The sequence below is a fragment of the Gymnoscopelus microlampas genome (genome assembly GCF_963454915.1).
Source record: "Gymnoscopelus microlampas genome assembly, chromosome: 6".
Classification (NCBI taxonomy): domain Eukaryota; kingdom Metazoa; phylum Chordata; class Actinopteri; order Myctophiformes; family Myctophidae; genus Gymnoscopelus; species Gymnoscopelus microlampas.
Window position 1 is genome coordinate 12,807,248 of NC_139943.1, and position 18,400 is coordinate 12,825,647.

Genomic DNA, 18,400 nt, shown 5'->3' on the forward strand with positions numbered 1-18,400 from the left:
ATAATCATATTTGAACTGACAAGCACTTGAAATTGTAGGCATTACATTTAGTTTGACTCGGTTCCAGAGAAAATAGTGAAAATAGCTGATCTACAAGCTCACAAAGTGTTGTGAGCTTGTAGATTGGCTATATTGACAATGTTTGTCTCTTTCTTAGGTAATATTTGGCCAATTTGGTATTAAAAAAGGTCTTAAAAGTCATTCAATTGTCACTTTAGAAATGTGCCGATACCGTGTAAGACTTATACAGTACAAGTATACCATTATACAGTATAAGTTATACTGTATGTTGGTTTGTTTACTGTTCAGTGAGAAAACAATGTTGCTAATCATCTGGAGACCCCCCAAAATCATTTGGGGACCCTCCTGGGGGTCCCGACCCCCACTTTGAAGACCCCTCGGTTTAAGCCAATGGGCAGGGAGCAGCGCTAATGTCATTTCACTGTGGCGAGGCGAGTGGAGCCTCTATTGCGCACAGGACAGGGCGCCCATGAAGAATTACTCTGAGATGCTGCTGCAGTTTCTGTGACATTTTGTAGGTGAACTGACTCAAACTATAGTGTGTTCAGGGGGGGGGCGTCCATCTCCAAATGCGGCCAAAACCGACGCTTTAAGGCAATCTGTGTATTATTATTTATAATAATACATGCGCACATTCTGTTTGTGTTGGACTTTTTCCTCTCTACGCCAATGAGACGCAGCGTCAACCGTTCCCCTCAGTTCAGGAATATTGGGTCTGGAGAATCTGGATAATCCCGTGCATTGCAGCAGCACCACGCCTGAATACTTTTAGGGTGAGTTTATTATAACGTCGTCATGTTTATTTTATTGTATTTGTTTAAATGTCATTGTGTGGTTTTCAAGTGCTCGTTTAATGGCTTTCTTTCTTTTTTATGGCATTACGTTTATGTTGGGACTGTGTCTGTGACAGCTTCCAAGTTACCACGTAAAGAAGTGCCCGCATGATTTGATGTTGGATTTTTATGGCGGAGGAGCTGTTGGGAGTTCGTTGCACTGGTTTCCAAAGTTTTTAGCTCAAGACCCAAAAGATAAATCAGATCACAAAATAGTAGATCTACAAGCTTTGTAGATCGACTATTTTCACTACTTCTTAAACATTTCTATTCTAATTTAGGGAATTTCTTTTGGAATTTCTCTCTCTTATTCATGACATTATTTTTCATTTTCGTGGGTCACTCGCAACCCACGAAAATGGGTCCGCGAGCTACAAATGGGTCCCGACGACCCTGTTTCCAGTATAGGCTATGAAAGTGGCGTTATGCTGCGCAATGTCCTCAACTAGGTGACCCGTTTATATCTATAAGGATATCAAGCGCTCACTGCGCTTTTACGCAAGATTAGGTAACATTATCCATAGACAGCTGAAACTTTCACTTTCGTGGCTGAAACAGCCCAAAAAATAACGATTTAAAGTGTTTGAAGCAACGTGGTCTGTCTGCCTGAGACGTGGTGGGACGCGTGTGTGTGTGTGTGTGTGTGTGTGTGTGTGTGTGTGTGTGTGTGTGTGTGTGTGTGTGTGTGTGTGTGTGTGTGTGTGTGTGTGTGTGTGTGTGTAGCCCCCTGGGCTCACAGATGTATGGACTCAGCTGTCGCCTGTCACTTTGGTGACAACTGGTCGGCGCTCTGTCTGTCTGTCCGTGTGTGTGTCCACACCATCCCATTCTGTCTGTCTCACTCAGGGGGGGGGGTGAGGAGAGACACAAGAGTCGCGTTGAGTGAGCATTGAGCGAGCGAAGAATGTGTGAGAAGTCAGTCCATCCATGTGCAGTTTCACACTTTCTCCAGAGTTTATCCGTGATGGATGGATAATATTATTGTGCGGGGTGGACTGACTGCAGCCTGTGCTTCAGTCAAAACTGTTCGTTCGGACGGCAACCGGAACACTCGCCCTAAAACACGCTCGCCCCCAGCGGTTCTTGTATTCTTGTATTTGTTTTACTGAGGATAAGCTTAGAAATAATAATTAGGGCTAGGCACCATTTTACTGAGGTTAAAGATTAAGAATAAGGTTAGGGTTAGGCATAGTTTGACTGAGGTTACGTTTAGGAATAAAGTTATATTCAGACATAGCTTCACTGTGGTTACGGTTAGGAATACCAGGTGGCGACCGTCGGATTTACCCCGGGGCGACTGTGTTTTGGGCGAGTCTTTTTGCTATGAATTCGTTCTGACGCAGCGCTTTGCACTTTTTGAGTTTTTGGCGTATTAAATAAATAATGTTGGACAATGTTTTCCCGCAACACAGGACAGAAAACTCTTTCTGGTGTGCTTTAAAGTGTGTCAGAGTATATTAGAGTAGCCACTTGGCATTAGAAGGGAGCAATATGGCACCAGACTTGAAATGTGTCACTGTAGCCACAGCTGGGGGGCTGATCCCAGTTCAGCCCTTAACTCTATCAGTCAGCACGGCGGGGAGGGAGGGAGGGGTAGGGGGTCCTCAGTGCAGGGGTCCAGGCCGGGACCCTCCTCTGTCAGGGTTCATTGATTTTAAGGGCTTCCAAATGGACCCCATGGCTACAGGTCTGTAATTCTGAGAGTGCACAAAAGGAACCAAATGGAATCATTAATTGGTTCCATTTGTACGCACTCTGAGAGTTATGGGGTAAAGATAAAAAGATTTGAGAACCACTGGAGTGAGAAAAGTCTTATTCTTAGTTGGAGGGGTTTATTGTTATCAGGGGTTTTGTTATCATCCTAATGGGGCCTTAATTTGGACATGAGCGTCTAATGATTGGCAGCTGAGTGAAGGTGCCAGCGTGTGTGTGGAAGTCAAATCAAACATGTTTCTGCCTAATTAATCCAAATAAAAGCAGTTCCTGGGGAATTGCAATTGTAACAAGGGTTTTAAATTGCACGACTAGCTCATTGCGATTCCCGCCCCCCAACAACAACAACAACAACAACAACAACAACAACAACAACAACTCTAATTTAAAATAGCCTAGTGAGGACATTTGTACAAACCTGGGGGTGATGACGACTTAACGACGGTTTAGCACAGATTTCCACGGTTAGAGCTACAACTTTTGATACTCTTTTTTTGATGCAAGTTGTATATTTCCATGCCAGGAGAAATGTGTTGAACTCTGCTTCGGCGTGAGTGTTTTTTTTTTTTTTTAGGTAAATAATGAGAGGAAGGGGAGGGTGCGGAAATTAAGGAGTTGGTGTCCCCTAGTGGACGGAGTGGAGAACTGCTACAGCTGAGGTCTCAATGGTGGCATTTGGCTGCAACAATGATTGACTTGTACTAAATGTTCATCCAAAAACAATGTAAGCTACACTCCACAGATTCCATGTGATAGGTTTGGCCAAGGACAGTAATAGCACAGCATAAGCACTTTTCCCGTTCAAAAGGGCTGCTGTATCAACACACGAGTAGGCTGAATGAAGTCATTTCTTGGGTCTGATCTCTTATCTCATATGTGTTTGAATAATAGCAAATGTGGCTTTCATTGAACGTGTTATTGTATGTAACATTTCCTCCAAAAACATATTCAACATCTGTGCTTATTTAAATGTTTTTTTGGATGATCTAGAAGGCGAGGCATGCTGTGGGGGGAGATACGAGCTGGGCTTACGTTCAATGCTCTGCTGTGAGAGAGCAGGGTAAATCCCCCTGTTGTGAATATTAAGTTATTTATAGACGAAATGATTTACAACTGGCCCAAAGAAGTCTTCTGGAGCAGCGCCAAATGTCACACAGTGTTTGTGCCTTCTGTCTTGTGTCCAAGAGGCATTAATAGCAAATCAAACGTTGCAATGAATAGAATCCAAAGCTTTTCGTATATATTTTGTTACAGTCTCACATGGGTCCAAGAAGGAAACAAAACCCATTCCCTTGGACACAGCACTGGAAATAATATATATTGTTTGCTCTTTGGCCAATGTACATAAAGATCTAAGGGTGTAAAAGTGAACCCGTAAGGCTTCTTCTAACCGGTGCCAGTTCAATAAATAAGAAGAATGTTGATGGTTTATTATAGTACCAAAGCTGCATTGTTCAAGTCTCGGTAGGATTTGGGGCTGAGTGGCAGATGTGTCTGCTTATTCTTATGAGCACCTCATAATGTACTGCTCAGCTCCAGTGACAACCCCCTCATAATAACATTAGCACCCGTTTGAGCGTGTGTGTGTGTGTGTGTGTGTGTGTGTGTGTGTGTGTGTGTGTGTGTGTGTGTGTGTGTGTGTGTGTGTGTGTGTGTGTGTGTGTGTGTGTGTTTTTACCTCTAATTAATGGATTTTTGTAGAGAAGTTTGTGGGCGACCCATAAAAGTTGGTCCGCCAGCCACATTTGGGTCTCGACCCACTGTTTGGGAAACAGTGCATTAGAGGGTCCCCTACACAGCAAGACCTGGATCTGGAGACAAATCACAGACATGAAGCCATGCAGTCTCACACTTTTAACAGTAGGACATGTCATAGTGCGTGTGTGTGTGTGTGTGTGTGTGTGTGTGTGTGTGTGTGTGTGTGTGTGTGTGTGTGTGTGTGCGTGTGCGTGTGCGTGTGTGTGTGTGTGTGTGTGTGTGCGCGTGTGCGCACACGCGTGCGTGTCTACCACAGAGTGTAAATGAGTAGAATATAAGTCCTATAGTGCCCAGTGTGTGTGTGTGTGTATATGTTTCCTGCCTGTCCCGGTGAAATGTCCCACAGAGGCCGTGTTTGTGCAGGGCCCAGAATGAATCACCCTCGCGTCCGCGTAAATCGCCTGCAAGCCAAACACTCTGGCAGCCTTTTATCCACCAGACGTGGTCCAGCCTAGCCGCAGCAGGGCTAAAAGCGGCGCGGGACAGGGCCCTGTGTTGTAAGGAGCTGTCAGGATAAACCAGTCTTTCATGGCTCTGGACGGGGGAGATGTGGCATGGAGTAAGGCCTGCCATAGACAAACTCCAGAGAGCAGAACCCATTTGACTGTAAACTGTTTGTGGTAGGTTGGCAGGCCGGTTGTATGAAATGTGGCTTGTTTAAACGCCGGTGGTCCTCGCGTTCCGCGGTCATTCGGGCCCTGTGTAAATGGACGGTGGCCTGCCTCGGTCATTCTTAGGTGACTGACTATACGTTTTGCGGTTTGTCGAGAGTGGGAGAAGCGTGGCCGCCGCTGACGTACTGTAGCCTATGTGGTAGAGAGCATAACTTTATGTTTGCTGTGCAGTAAAAGAATAACCCACCCCCCACCCCCCCAACATCTTCCTCTGTAACTTCCAAACTGCAATGCCTGCAAGTCAGTGGGGCTCTGCCTCGAGCGCACATTGAATCCACATGCTAAGCATTATTCTAAAGTGATTAAAGGTAGTTAGTGATTTAGCGCTTCCAGGCACAACTCTGTTTATTAGGAGTTGCAGGATGATGTTAGAGGAGGAAAAAACAAGACTTGGCACACAAGCCCGGAGTTTGAATTCCCCAGCAGAATCTCTGCTAACCACACATCACCACCATCAAGACCTCCACGATGATAAAAGTCATATTCATGCAGCGCACATGTTTCATTATCACTCCAGCGAGAATCAGCTCTCTCAAGGAATACTGTATAATAACAACCACGGCGCAGAGCTGTGAAACCGGTCATTATCAACATGCCTGCCTTTGATAGAAGGGTATAACAGATATGAACGTGCCATGTGTTAACCACTTATAGTCCCTAGTATACTTCGCCGTACATTACAACGAATAGCGAACTTAGCCGATCTACAAGCTCATAACGCGTCGCACTGTCTGCAACCCTTTGTGAGCTTGTAAATCTGCTATTTGCCTATTTCCACTTTTTTCCCGTTCTATTTAAAAAAAAAATTAAACACCAACATAAGGATGGACGTCTGACGCTATAGGGTTAATGTGGTCAACCCTGGGTGATGGAGTGTTCTGGAAAGTTGTTCTGACCCAGCCTGACACAGACAGGCGTGCCGACGGCGAGCAGGTCTGTTTTTCACCGTGTCCTCCCCCCCCCCGCCGCTACACAGGGATCCACCTAAAAGCAATCACAGCATCACCGGAGCGACGAGCAAAAGAAAACACATTACCCCCAGATAGTCATTAAAGAGCGCAGCTCATTTCCCCGGCCCACAACAGGGGATTCGGTTAGAGCTTTCCGGACCCCCGGCTGGAAGTATGCAAAACACCCCTCCTCCACCCCAAACCCACCCCACCCGCACCCAAACCCTTCCTGTGGTTCTTGTTCCCCGAGCCACGATGGCATTGTCAGAGGAGTGGAGTCAGCCAAAATGGATGATGTGAAAAAAGGGTCAGAGGGATTTAAAAATGGCCTCTGCTGCTGGACACAGGGTTTTGTACTGACAACAAGGTCACCGGGGGCGAGGGCCTGCTGCTGTTGAATGTCTGCTGCTAGAACTGGTCTTCATATAGCTTCTTTGATCCAATCACACTTCAGGTTTTCTCAAAATCCCATTTGAAAGTGCAGGCTGCTACTGTACCTACGTCATTATAATAACGAATCTAAAAGTAACTTAACAACCTACTTAAGCCCTATATACTTTGCAAACATATATCCTTTATTTAATAGAGGAACATTTGTAACGTAAAGTTTTATGATATGCCCAAATAAGAACTCCAGGTTGAAAGTCATTAAAATAGAACTAAAATAGTGATTCTACCTCTGCTGGCAGAAGTCTGAACAACTGTTCTTCCTGTTCTGTTCTGTCCTGTTTCTGTTGGGAAGATAAAAGACACATTCTTCAGTTGATTTTTCATCACAGCATTCCAAGCACCACTGGTTACACTTAAATACGAGAGCAAAGTCTGATTTGCTCTGGTGGTGTTCAGGTGCCGCTAACCGACTCCTCATTACATGGTTCATTATAACGTTTGGTCCACAAGGACCAGGGAGATAAAGAGTGCAGGAGAGGAGAGACTCAGTATGGGTAAACTGAGGTGAACTGGATTTCAGATGATGCTGTATGTTTGACCAGCGGGATCTGCATTCTCTCTCTCTCTCTCATTCTCTCTCTCTCCCCCTATCTTTACCTCCCTCTGTGATTAAATCTGGAATTCGCATGCCTCTACTAGCTGTCACATCAGGTTTCCTCGGCTCTCCATGCCTAGTGCAAGCCTTCCAATCGCTGAAAAGTTAAGTCAGCCTTTTTGCCTAAATTAGTTAGAATCACATGGCTAACTTCACTCAAAAATATCCTGTGTTTCTGTCATCAATGAAACAGACCATCTGTCCATGCTGCTCACCTGGTAACCGCCCAACTCACTCCAAATCCAACTCACTCCAAATCGCGCCCAACTCACTCCAGACATCTCACTCCACACACTTGCCCAACTCACTCCACACACTTGCCCAACTCACTCCACACACTTGCCCAACTCACTCCACACACTTGCCCAACTCACTCCACACACTTGCCCAACTCACTCCAAAAATTATTATTGAGTACAATATTGAGGAATTAAGTACAATATTGAGGAATTTGTTACTTTTAACTCTATTCTGTTTTAGGCTTGGTTAAAGTTTTAAATACTGTCTCTACAAAACAACTTAATGGTTCTGGGGTTTGTTAGATGTCTTATTCTATTGTTGGTCAAATCAAGAGGTGTTGTTATATTCCTCGTTAAGGTTTTGGCCCTCCTCCACTGAGTTCACCCGCATAATCACCCTCCACCCAGGTTAGGGTTAGGGTTTAGGGTTAGGGTTAGGCTTAGAATGTAAGAGTCTCCACCGATTCAACCCACACACACACACACACACACACACACACACACACACACACACACACACACACACACACACACACACACACACACACACACACACACACACACACACACACACACACAATAATATTATAATTTATAGCTGCAAAGTAACTAGTAAAACAAATACATTTAGTGGAGTAAAAAAACAATATGTGGATCCAATATGTAGTGGAGTAGAGGTAAAACCATTGGAAGTTGGGAATACTCAAATAACGCACAAATACCCAACATTGTACATAAGTACAGTACTTAAGTTAATGTACTTAGTTACTTTACACCACTGACACATTGAACCAATATTACACTGGTGACATTGCATGGAGTGAGTTGGGTTTGGTCCTGGAGTGAGTTGGCTATGGTCCTGGAGTGAGTTGGCTATGGTCCTGGAGGGAGTTGGTCTTTGGTCCTGGAGGGAGTTGTCCCAGCCCTGGAGTGAGTTGGGCGAGCCCTGGAGTGAGTTGGGCAAATATTTCTTAAGTCTTCATGGAGTGAGTTGGATTTGGAGTGAGTTGGGCGGTATTCGCTCACCTTCCCTGCCTGGGGCTGGGGAGATAACAGCACGAGATACCGGCAGACTTGTGTTTAGATTTCCTTACAATGTTTTTCCATCTGGTGCGGCCTCCCCGTGCACAGGATATACGCTGCGTCATTGATCATTGGAAGTGACTCTGTACATTAGAGTGAATGAAGGTACGCTGCAGGTGGGTCAATATTGACAGAGGTTAACTGAGGACAAGCTCTAGTAGAGCAGCCAGCGAGGCCCAGGCCCCGCGATCATGGCACCCCCCGCTAAGCTGACAAAGGGGACCGTTTGGCCAGGACGACCTCCACGGCGGCTCCTAGCGAGAGGGACAGTTCAAGGGGAGGCACACGTTTTGTTTGCTGTGCTCGCGCTCCTCTTCCTGTTAGGAACTGGGTTCCAAAGGAAAACAAGAGAAGGCAGGCCCACCAGATGTGTGTATATACACTGTATGTATGTGTCTGTGTGCATGTGTGATCGTGTGTTTGTGTTTGTCTGTACACCCGTCCGCAGGCAAACACAACCTCGGCCAATCAGGGAGATCTGCAGATGTTTCATGATGTGGGGAATGAAACAGGACAGCCGTACCAGATGGAAGGAAATGCAACTATTTTCCATTTAAAAGGAGTCATGGAAAGGATTAAAACTCTTAAGCACACACACATGCACGCACACGCACACGCACACACACACACACACACACACACACACACACACACACACACACACACACACACACACACACACACACACACACACACACACACACACACACACACACACACACAGCTTGTATTCCCAGCTTTTGTCACATGCTCTCTCCCATTCCATGCCAGCTCAGGAAGTCAGATGAAATCATTTAGCTGTCATTAGCACCAACAGAGATGCTGACTGAGGTGGACACATTAGAGGGTCTGGTCTGGCTGCTAAGAATAAACCTTGTTCTGGACATTTGTTTCCTTAATCTGCAGGGTGATAAGACAACGAGGGGTGTTCTGCTTTCCATTCCACACATACGTGTGCCCTACACACACTCTCTCTCTCACACACACACACACACACACACACACACACACACACAGCACACACACACGTAGGTCCCAGGGTACTAATGAGGCAAGCCTGGTCTGTGTGTGCGCCTGGGTCTCGTATCCTGGCTGACGCCTCCATGCGCTTCAGTGGAATCTAACCAGGCCCCCAACAACCAGACCTGAGCAGCCACACACACACACACACACACACACACACAGCAAACATAGAAAGACACGCACGCACACGCACGCACACACCTCCCCCACCACAGGCCTGAGTTAGAAATCCACCCTTGCCCTTTTGGTGGCAGGCCTCTTTCAATTCACATGAATGGATGAACTTCAGGGTTGTCATTCATAAAGATCATAGACCTAGTAGTATGTTCAAGCACTGCTGTTGCTTTACCAGTGTAGAGATACTGTCAACAACACTCATATGCACACAATAGACCACCTCTCTCTCTCTCTCTCTCTCTCTCTGTCACTCTCTCTCTCTCTCTGTCACTCTCTCTCTCTTGCTCTGTCACTCTCTCGCTCTGTCTCTCTCTCGCTCTGTCTCTCTGTCTCTCTGTCTCTCTGTCTGTCTGTCTGTCTGTCTGTCTGCCTGTCTCTCTGTCAACATTAGCCAGTCCCTTTAACGTTGTCCACACATTACAATGGGCCTCCCAGTTTGGTGTATAGTCTCCGGGGCAACAAGAGAGTGAACCCCAGCCCCACGGCCACGGTCAAACAAGTGTCCAGCTCTGCTCAGCCAGCCAGCACTAAGTGTCCAGTGTAAGACGTCTCAGTCAGCCCTGGGTTAAATAAAAGGAAGGCAGTTCCTCCTGCCCTGTAGTGTAGACCTCACTGTTCTGTGCCTGCCTGCTAACCATGTGAAGAGGTGAAAGGGTCAACGGCATCCGAGTTAAAGGGGACTCTTTGGTTAGGGGGACCATGTAAAAAAAAAGAAAAACAGCGTTGCATTGATACTCATTGTGTGCTTATATATCTGCTATTTTCGCTACTATTGACAATTTCTTGGGGGACAATTATTTGAGCTCTTAATACACCAAGTGACTGTACCTTTCACCAGAACAGAACATGATAAACATCTATGTAAAGCACTCAAACCAACTGTGGTGAAAACCAGGATAATTCTGTAGGGAAGGTTGAAAACTGGGACATTGTTAGTATTTTAGAGACATATGTCAGGACTCTGCTTGAAACCGGGACAATACCGGCCAAGCCCGGGACGATCCCGGCCAAGCCCGGGACGTCTGGTCACCGTATCTTTGGTAGCTGCCAGGACCGTGCTTGGGTCTGTTTTTCAATTCCTTTTCTTTCTACGGTTTCGTTTTACTGCCACCTTAATGACCGAGGCTAAATTGTGTCTAATTAAGAAAGGCTGGAAAGAAGCATCCCCACTTCCACGGTCGCCAGGGTTCACTCTGTGCGGCGGGCGCTGGAGAGCATGTGCTTAATTAGAGTGCTCTAAAGAAGAACTGTAACGAAGTGCTTCTCCAGGAATGTTAATCATTAGTGGGATCCTGACTGAGCAGCTCCATAACTGTTCCAAGAGTATTGTCAGATTCCACGGTTTGCCTTTTGAAGCCCCTCAACTTGAGCAAAACACTTCCATGTGTGGCCAGTCTCTCTCTCTCTCACTCTTTTTGTTTTACTGCATCCTCCTCTTCTCTTCTGCAACGACTTTGCCTCCGAGCACTCACGCCCGAGCACAGCGCCCGCGTTGCAAAATGGGGGGCGGGTTCCCGCTCCATGCCTCGTTTTTTTTTGCTCGGGGCTATAGAAATGCACAGGAAAACCATTCTGAGAGGGGGCTAAACTGTTGAACTCGAAGGAAACTTTCAGAGGAAGGCGCAGATGTGTGGGGTTGCGAAGGGGTTTGGCGTGTCAGACTTTTTTGCGAAGCGGAGGTCATACCCTGAACTGAAGTTCGGCATGGGTGTCAAAGGTTACTAGCGTTGTAGGATGCTTCACCTTGTGAACTGGGATGCTGTGGCAATGTGGTGTTTCAGCAGGAGCGCAACAGGCACATGCTCCAATCCAGCGGTTCTCACACTCTTCCCCCCCTTTTTTAAAGATTTATTTTTGGGCTTTTATATGCCTATTGATAGGATAGTTGGTTGACAGGAAATGGGGAGAGAGATGGGGAGTGACATGTAGCCAAGGCCGTCGGGACCGGGACTCGAGCCCGCAACAGGCTACTTTGGAGCCTAGGTTGCCCGACCGCTACGCCAGCGGTCTGGGCCTGTTCCCACACTTTTTTCCATTCCAAGGACCCCCATAACTCTGATAGTGTACAAATACGGGTCCATTTGGTCCCATTTGTACACTATCAGAGTTACAGACCTGAGGGTGCATTTGGAACCTCACTTTGAGAACCATTGCTGTTTTAATCAACATTTCTTCATTGATGTTCATCCAGTTTCTTTGGTCTTTTGAAAAAATCATTTAGCATCCAGATGCAATGTGAAAGAAAAGAAGAAAAGGGTCAAAATGCATAATACGTTACAGAGAAAGCAGCATGTTTGTCGGGTTGTTAGTAAGGGCTTCTTATGCAACTGCAATTACGTTTACAAGCCAAACGTTTTATGTCCTTTTGTAATAGCAACGATGTCCGAACTGCATCTCGTGTCCAATCTGGTGCGCGGTCTGCTTCAAATAACTTTATGGACGTCATCAACCCAGTAGGTGTCCTGCCCAACACCAGGGTCTAAATTTCTCAGTGGAAGAGTAGAGAGACCGCACCCCCAACCACTGACTGCACATCATGTGCTAGTTATATTGTATTAACAAAATCTTAACATACAGACTAGTTCAAATATAATTTTAATCGTTAAAAGATAGTAACTTTTAGTCTAATCTTTCTTGAGCCTTCCCAGTTTGTAGAAAAGGAGACCACACGTTTGTCAATCCAAGCACTTATTTGGTCAGTGTGAGCAGTGGTGGAAAAAGTGGAGTAAAAGTACAATATTTGCCTCTAAGATGTAGTGGAGTAGAAGTAAAAGTACTGAAAATTGGAAATACTCCAATAAAGTAAAAACAATACCTCAAAACTGTAGTTAAGTACAGTACTTGAGTAAATGTACTTAGTTACTTTACACCACCGAGTGCGAGTGTGTAGTGTAATGAGGCAGCACATCCATCCTGGGTCCTGTCTGTGTGTGGACTGCCACAAGGCTTTTGTGGGAGTTATAGTGTCCTCAAATAAAGGGGCTTCCTCCCTGTAACAGCCCCAGGAGCTGTGTCGCTCCACTTCCCATTGTTCCCCAATGAGGTCCCTGCTTTTACAAGTGGGTGAGAGGGTGTCAAATTGAGGGTGAAATACGATGACCTGTCCCCCCATCCGACATCTCAGCCACGTTTGGGGAAGCAGTGCTTCTTCTTGTGTTTGTCTGTGTACTGAAGAAACATCCAGTGGGCTTGCTGACACTTTGTCTTTGTTTAACTGAGATGCGTTATGTATGACTGATTTATGCAATGTGTTACGGCCGGTGGGCGGCCGCTTGCTTGGAAACTGACGCATGTGTCTTAAATTACATTACACGGGACACAATGGACTCCAATCAAGTCAAATAGAGCAGATCGCATAAGAGTGGTAGAACAGTAAGTAGAGTAGACTCTTTTCATATCTCAATTTCGCACGATTGGGAATTCCCATGCTGACGTCACCTTCCGAACAAAGTCCTATTTATTTGTATAACATAACACAATTAGAGGTTGTAATCCAATAGTAAAGCCCAGAGAATTAGATAATTGTTTGCACTTTGAATGACCCGTGGCGAGATACTTTTGAATGACCCTATAGTGTGTTATAAGGTTTGTTTTGGAAGTATTCCGTTGTTATTGCTGCCATTGTGTAGGAAGTAAGTATGAATTTCCGTCTCGGTTGAAAACTTCTGAACTTCTGATGTAGCCAAAATCTAGTTTACCATATGAACCCTAGCGTCCCTATTCTGGTAGACATCCAGCGAAGGTGAAAATGTGAAAATATTCTATTAAAAATGATGATGTACAAGCTCACACACGCGTCGTATCGCGCTGCGTTGTGAGCTGGTAGATCGGCTATTTTTACCGAAGAGATTTGACGTGGAGGGGGGAAAAAGGAGGGCGGCCAAGGACAGACCCCTGGGGGACCCCGGCCAATGAAGTATAATATAGAGTTTAAGTGGTTAACCATTCAATATGATCAAAATAATTGAATCAGTCCATATGAATTTTACAGGGCTTGGAGAAACATGTAATCTCCAAGCGACGTCTAGTGCCAAGTGTAAATAAGTTCCCCTTAATTTTCATAGTTTCTGACAAAACACTGTTGAATGTGTTTTGTCAGAAACTGGGCATGGGTCTGCGCTCTGCCCTCAGCTGTCTCCGGTGTGTCAGTGTGAAACAGTAAAAGGGGGTTATGTGAGGGTTATAAGGCTAACAAGCCCATGGTCTGACCTGGAGGTTTTTTTCAGCGCCAATCTAGCTAAGTCAATATCAATGCACTGACTGCTCCACCAGTTGACCTTTTACTCCTTCTTTCAAAGGCGTAAAAGGGATTGTTATTACAGTAGAGTGATAGGCTTTTATTGGCCATTATAACTGGGGCTTTTGTTTGGCCTGTGTTCTGCTAATACCCGCTGTCAGGTCATTTAAGCCTTGAGACAGGCCTCCTTTTTATGATAAGGTAGCTCACACACCAGTGGGTGCTATATTCTCAACAATGGCCCTCAATGACAGTAAATTGCTACAGACTGCAGGGGCTGTTTAGGAGAGGCTGACCTTCCCCGAGCGCCCTTTGCTGCCACTATTTACAGCATGTCTCAGGGCCAAGATTTGACTGATGCATGCAGAGGTTCATTAACCACTTTCACTTTTGCACCCCTATTTTGGGCATGTCATTAAGAGTTTTTAATTTGTATTTTAAATAAAACATTTTTTTAAATCTTCAAAACTTTTCAAAATGTCAAAAATGACAAAGAAATAGCCACTCTACAAGCTCACATGTTGCAATGCGATGTGCGAGCTTGTATATTGGCTATTTCTAAAAATAAATAATCAATCCTCATGTATTCATGCCAGTAATCTGCACAGCAGAGTATTTCCTGACCTGCTGACCATGCAATATCATGGCTTGCTTGGTCATGGTTTCGTTTACGCTTTCAAGGACGAGTTTGAACCAGAGAGGAATGCAGCTTGATCGTCTGCTGTTTGCTCAGATGAGGACCATCCCTGTCCTGTCATTGTCAGGGCATGCTGGCCCACAGAGTACCTAGCGGCGAGCGCGCTGCTGCTGGGTGTGTTTTTTTTTTATAGCGGAGAGAAGGTGTAGACCAGGTGTGAGGTGCTGTTCAGGTCGTTGTAGCTATGACAGGGGGAATGGGCCATAAAGCTCCGTAAGGGCCAGATATTTATGGCTCATCTGGTGCTCTCTAGGGCCAAGGGGTCAGGGATGCACGGCTTGTCCAACTTTATATTTCCCAACTATCTGAGGTGCACCTTGAACTGTGAAACCAGAGAGGCTCCCCGGCTACTAACAATAGAGTGGTACAGTGTCAAAAGAAGAGTTACAGGATGTTAGTCATTGTTCTCTCCATATGGACATTCATGTGTTCTTTCTGGGTGTAGCTAGAGCAAATTATGCCAAGACTAAGTAAATGGTTGGATGCTTGGGTGACGCAAGAATGTTTTCATTCATGTAGTTGAAGTTTAGCAAACAATAGGCCCTTGCCAAAGGCTGCCTCAGATGTGGATTTGTCTGTCTGTGGCTTTCACAGATGGAGGTGGAAGTTGTTGATTCCGTTTGGAACATGAACGTTTCCTGTGTGACCGCTGGTTATTCAAAAGTTCTTTGGTCACAATGCATATTGTCTCTTTGAACTTACACAACCTGCTAGTCAACTCTTATCCAGTCAACTTAACTGTGAATGGAGGGTGAATTCAATTTCCCTTCCATTCAGTCCCAATTCAATTGGGAGCTACAAATGTGTCCGAATTAAGCAGGGACACAACAAGGCATCATTATGGGTACCGGTTGGCTACAGTCATGCCGGCTTTGCCAGATTGGCTCTCTAACTTTTGATAGTAAGTTAATTTTTCATTGTCACATTATATTTGTTGTATGCCCCCCAGGCAGGATGCCCAGTTGTTCCTCCCCTTTAAGACTTGCTAATGAAGTGGGGGGCACTCAGTCTTTTGGACCAGCACAAAAGGCTTGTGGTTTGTACTGGGATCTGTTGTGAATGGGCCTTTCCTGCTCTGGCCTTGGTTGCTGCAAAGTAGTTAGTCTTTGTCCACGCAAACGCACGCACGCACAAGCACATGGATCATAGAACCCACTGAGGTCATTTCCACTAAATTAAACATCTGCTGAAGTGTTAATAAAGGAAGCTGTTCTAACCATTTAATAGATTCCTGGTTTCCTAGTAAAATGTTGTACTTTCCTCAACAGACGTGATGTGCATAAACCCTCGACTACGCAGCCAAACTTAGAACTGAAAAAGGTCAAGCTTGACTTTTCTCCGAGACACATTCTCAGGCACTCTATAAGCAGGTCCCTTGGGGATGGGGAGAAAGTAACACTTTGTCATTGTAACTAGCCCACCACGCAACTGTCCAGAGTTTGACCCAAACTTAGGGCGACCATATTTTCAAACACCCAACCTGGACCCATAATCACTTAAATCTCACAACGGGTCACAATGTGATACGTGAGCTTGTAGATCAGCTATTTTTGCCACTTTTAACTTTTTTAATTTTCTCCTGGTGTTTTCATCAGGAGGAGGGACAATTCTTTTAGCAGTTATCACACCAATAGGGCCTTTCCATTAGGGTTTTAAGCGAGATACGGTTCGGTTCGGTGCTGTTCTGCTGGTCTTTCCACCCCAGCCCGGTTCGGTTGTGAATCGAACTTAACCGCACTGAACCGTGCTGATCAGCCTTGAATTTGCTTCCAGGCTGGCTCGATTCTGACTGCACCTTTCAACAGAACATACCATAATAAACTATGTACTGTAAGCACTCGAAACAAGTGTTATTATTTTAATTATGGTGAAAACTGGGATAGTTTGGCAGTGAATGTTGAAAACCGGGACATTTTTGTGTTTTACAGATATTTGTCGGGACTCATGACACCCGGCTTGAAACCGAGACATTTCCGGCCAAAGCCGGGACGTCTGGTCACCATACTCCATAAACAGGTCCCTTGGGGACTAACGGGGAGAAAGTAACACTTTGACATTGTAACTAGCCCCACCACAAAACAAGCTAAAAGGCCTGTCCAGAGTTTGACCCGAACTGGTCACGTTTTTGTTTTCTGAGGCAACAAGAAGGGCCTCACCTTCTGACATTCCTCTGGAGGTGAAGGAGAGGGAAAGGTCAACTCACCGACCACTGGTTGGGGTGACTACACTGTGAAATCCAGAGTGTTCATTTAACCCAGAGTCAAATTAACACTGAGAATTTGACTGCATACTGATGATCATCAGGTAATGGTAGTGGTGGCATTCTGGCGTGTCAGCGATTATTATGTATTGTAGGATGTTGTTGCATGTTTCCAAGACATTTGCACAGATGTTCAGGCTATTATTTGCAAGTGGGGTTGGACGCTGTACATGCACCGTGTCAGAGGCACTTGGAATTGAGATCAGTTGAGATCAGAGTTCAAAGCTTTTACCCATCATTCTGTCAGGCAGCTGCCGACACTGTTTCCTAGTAGTGGAAGTGACCGCTTTGCATAGAGATGTTGTTTGATTTGATTCCTGTATGCAAACCGGGCCTGTAGATTGCACAGATAGCCGGTGTCGTTGGAACAGACCTGGGGGGCTGTTTTGAGGCTGTTGAGAGCTGTTCACAGCATGATAGGAACAAACACTAATTTGCACACTCAACAGCCAAAGTTGTCGGTCACATCGTTGAGCAGTGGATAGGTAGGGAAAGAGAGGAATGTCATACGAAGGCTGTTGTGGATACAGAGGTGGTCGATGTGGTAAAGCAAGATGTGGCATCGCTCATGTGGTCCTTAAAGCACTTAAAGCGCAGTTCCTGCATTGCTCGCAGTCTTTTACTGATGGTTCTCATTTTGGGATTGTGTTTGAAGTACGAGGAGGGAGGATCTCCAGAGAGAGGAGACGCCTTGCCCTTGCCATGCCCTGCCCTGACTGGCTGGGCTGAGGTTAATGGGCTGGACTGGGAGTTTGGGGTGGGGGAGGGGGGGGGGTGTAGGAGGGTGAGAGAGAGAGAGGGGTGGAATAACCAGCCATCTGGTTTGTTGTGGGCTCCTCCACACACAGTCCTCACACACACACACTCACACACACACCCTCTCAGACACTCTCCCACGCACTCAGACTGACACACACACCTCCTTAGGTTGTTACAGTCTGAGCTTTGATATGGGTTGTAGCTGTGCCGAGAGATCTGCTAGAGGAGCCTGTGTGCTGCTGCCATTCTGGACTTAGAGCAAAGGATAAGGCAAGGCTGAGAGAGAGAGACATGGAGCCAGGAGCCTGGAACAGAATCTAGGGACTGGCTATCGTTGTGATAAGACCCCGTTTTCCAGATCGCCTCAGGAGATCTCCCCCCCCCCCCCCCCTGCACGGAGGTAAGACCACCGAGCGATCTGCTGAGAGGGGAGCTGGTTATAAGGAAAATGTACTGTAGTCTGGTTTCCAGTGGAATGTCACTGGATGGACATTCCACTGGACGTGTTGTCAATTAACTGACAGTGAACTGTTCTTTGATACTAAATGAATTAGCATGTATAATGCAGATTTTCTTTTTTTAAATACATCTTTGATAATGTAGTTTACCCCACGTCTAGAGGTTTCTAACAGGGGTACGAGTAGTAATATTAATCAGGAGTTGTCGCGTGATACAAGTAAAGACCCATGATGCTGAGCCAGCCTGCCATTTCATTAAAGTAAGGCATTAGATGGAACTCTGCCACTGCAGTTCAGCTTCTGAACCAGGCTTGGCTCAAACCCAGCTCTTCAAAAGCTTTTTTCTTGTAGCCATGTCTGAGATGGTCTGAAGGGTGCCACTAACTACAAACGAGCTGATTTAAGATCACCTCTATCTCTACAGCCTGACCACAGATGTGCTGTGTGTGTGTGTGTGTGTGTGTGTGTGTGTG

At 45.8% G+C, this 18,400-nt stretch overlaps 1 protein-coding gene across 2 annotated transcripts in view; it reads left to right on the plus strand.

Annotated features, from left to right (window-relative positions):
• Nucleotides 1-484: 484 nt before the first annotated feature.
• The window catches only part of prickle1a (prickle homolog 1a), a 35,365-nt gene continuing 17,449 nt past the window's right edge, over nucleotides 485-18,400 (plus strand). The window contains exon 1 of one of the 2 annotated variants that reach the window (XM_084059870.1): nucleotides 485-794. The gene's annotated coding sequence lies outside the window, so the exon portion shown is untranslated. Of the gene's footprint in view, nucleotides 795-17,693; nucleotides 17,870-18,400 lie in introns of those variants that run through there. The other variant, XM_084059871.1, reaches the window with a different exon arrangement.